Source organism: Megachile rotundata, unplaced genomic scaffold (genome assembly GCF_050947335.1).
Source record: "Megachile rotundata isolate GNS110a unplaced genomic scaffold, iyMegRotu1 scaffold1409, whole genome shotgun sequence".
In the NCBI taxonomy this organism is placed as follows: Eukaryota; Metazoa; Arthropoda; class Insecta; order Hymenoptera; family Megachilidae; genus Megachile; species Megachile rotundata.
In genome coordinates, this window is record NW_027474705.1 from 25,001 (window position 1) to 27,482 (window position 2,482).

General features: G+C 42.4%; 2 non-coding genes across 2 annotated transcripts in view; both read left to right on the top strand.

Annotated features, from left to right (window-relative positions):
- Nucleotides 1-88, top strand: part of LOC143266554 (small subunit ribosomal RNA) — a 1,933-nt gene extending 1,845 nt beyond the window's left edge. The window contains exon 1 of the ribosomal RNA XR_013041510.1: nt 1-88. This exon is cut by the window's left edge and continues 1,845 nt beyond it. This is a non-coding gene — a ribosomal RNA (small subunit ribosomal RNA).
- Nucleotides 89-2,075: 1,987 nt separating this feature from the next.
- On the top strand, nt 2,076-2,230 carry LOC143266553 (5.8S ribosomal RNA). The gene has a single exon (XR_013041509.1). It is a non-coding gene; the product is annotated as a 5.8S ribosomal RNA (ribosomal RNA).
- The last annotated feature ends 252 nt before the right edge of the window (nt 2,231-2,482 follow it).

Below are 2,482 nucleotides of genomic sequence, written 5' to 3' on the forward strand. Positions count from 1 at the left end.
TTACCGGAAAGATGACCAAACTTGATTATTTAGAGGAAGTAAAAGTCGTAACAAGGTTTCCGTAGGTGAACCTGCGGAAGGATCATTAACGAAAGTTTTAAACAAACTTACAAAGTTTGAAAGAGAGAAAACTCTATCACTACGTTGAGCTCTTGACATTAAAACACATGATACGCAAAGACACTAAACACATGATAATAATATATTCAGTACGTGCCAAAGAAAAACTTGACAAAATCTATGACTCTCGATATGAATACACGCAAAAACTGTGAAAAGCAGCCAAAAGTATATATGACTATAACACATGATACGCAAAAATGAGGATGAAAAGTGCAGCTCCTCGCGTATAATAAACAAATAATAAATATATTGGCCGTACACAACAAAAATGCGTATAAACGAGCCACGATAGATGATTGAGAGAGAAAGGGAGAGAAATATTTGGAGGTAGTAGCAAACAAACGAAAGAAAAAACAGATACCAAAAATGTTAAATGACAATTCGTCGTTACGGCAGTCGTGATGCGGAGAGATATTACGGTTACGTGTAGGAGGTCGCTTTGGTTCTCATCGTCGATACTCCCGTCCGTATTTCGTATCCGCCGACGCGTTTCGTACGAACAAGCGCTAACGTTAAATAAAGTTTAAAAAATGAGAGAGCAACGCCGTTTCATGTCGAACGCTGTAAATAGAAAGAACGAAAGTTTACCGACGAAAGAAAATCGAGAGTTTCCTCTCTATCTTCTCGGCTCTTCTTTCCGTAGCGTATAAGAAAGGTTTCGACTCTCCCGGGACGTCGTTTACTTCTTATTAACGGGTACCGCACGATCCTTCGATAAATACAAAAAGTCGTCGTAACAAGAATGTTCAACTTGAACACGAAGGAAAATCCCGAACATTCTCATATAAAAATATATCTATACATAAATGAATCTGTCGCGAATTTTACCGGCAGAAGGTTCGTTATGTAAAAAATGGATCGTATGCATGGTGTACCCGTTCGTTGCGACGTCTGAGTTAAAAGGAGGAGAGAATCGAAATTGTTAAATAGATACGCGCCAGGAAAGCGGAGAGATTTCGGAGAAGTAAGGAAGAGGTGAAGGTTATAAGAATCTCGAAATATTCTTATCGGACTTTCCTTTCTATAATTTTTATTCTTGATTCGTGTTGCGTACTCTCTCGACCCCGTGTGAAAACACGAGAGAGAATATAAAGAAATATTTTGGGACGTTTGGTAACGAAATGCATGGGTTTGCGAAAAAAAATTGTTAAATTTCTTGTTTTTTTTTTTTCGCCCGCTTCGTGAGAGACTCTCATTTTATTTTCTTTCTCTCTATAAATTTTGTCTTTGGACCAAAGGGAACACCCCCTTTTAGCCTCTCTCTATTTCGTGTTAAACGAGAAACGAAATTTAGAGTGTGACACGGAGGCTTTCACGCGGGGGGTGTCCGGGTAACCGATGGAAATCGAACCACGAAACCGCTTCGACGAACGAAGTCGCAACTTCACGAGAGTCCGCCTGCTTACGACGGACGATATGGTAACGTATCGCTTTACGGACCGGCTGAGAAGCGAAAACGATAGCGTAGTCTCCTTCGTTGGTAGACCGATCTGACGCCGGCCATGGAGTGTCCGTATTGAATCTCGCGATACCGCCAAGACGTCCAATATATGTAAGCAGCGAGCAGGAGACTCTGTGTTACGCGCGACAGCGCGTTTCGTATTTTCCACGGTTTTTGAATGACTTTACCACCCGGAACGGACTGAAAACTCGCCGCACGAAGAGAAATGCGTCACAGAGCGTTGTTTCATCGGCGGTTCTGTAGTTTTATACGGTCCTTTACCCGTCCATGGACGTTATCGTGTCGTCTTAATCATCAATCAGCTCGGGTAAATCTGTGAACAGAGCTATGACGGGACGACGTCCGAATACCGATACTCGATCTTGCGCTTGGATTGGAGTTAGTATTCTATGGACAATCGAACGAATTTATAAACCAGGTTAAATAAATCACGTACATACTGGTTTTCAGACGCTGAGTTGTTAAATATGAACAAAAATTTTTATACGATTACCCTGAACGGTGGATCACTTGGCTCGTGGGTCGATGAAGAACGCAGCTAATTGCGCGTCAACGTGTGAACTGCAGGACACATGAACATCGACATTTCGAACGCACATTGCGGTCCACGGATACAATTCCTGGACCACGCCTGGCTGAGGGTCGTTTATATAACTAAAGACTGCTTGCGTTTGCCTTTAGCAGCAAAAGGTTTTCTCTTCATTGTTAAATTTTTTTCGGTACCGCTCGTCGTTCGACTAGATAAAACGAAACTGTTAAACGCCGAAAAGTCGAACGTTTCGGAGCGGGATCCGATGGTCGAACGCGAGAGAGAGAACAACTTGCGAAATTGGCGAAAACGTACGAGCGATGGTTGGACATTTCGTCGGCGTTTGACGCGGAGAATGTTAAATGGAA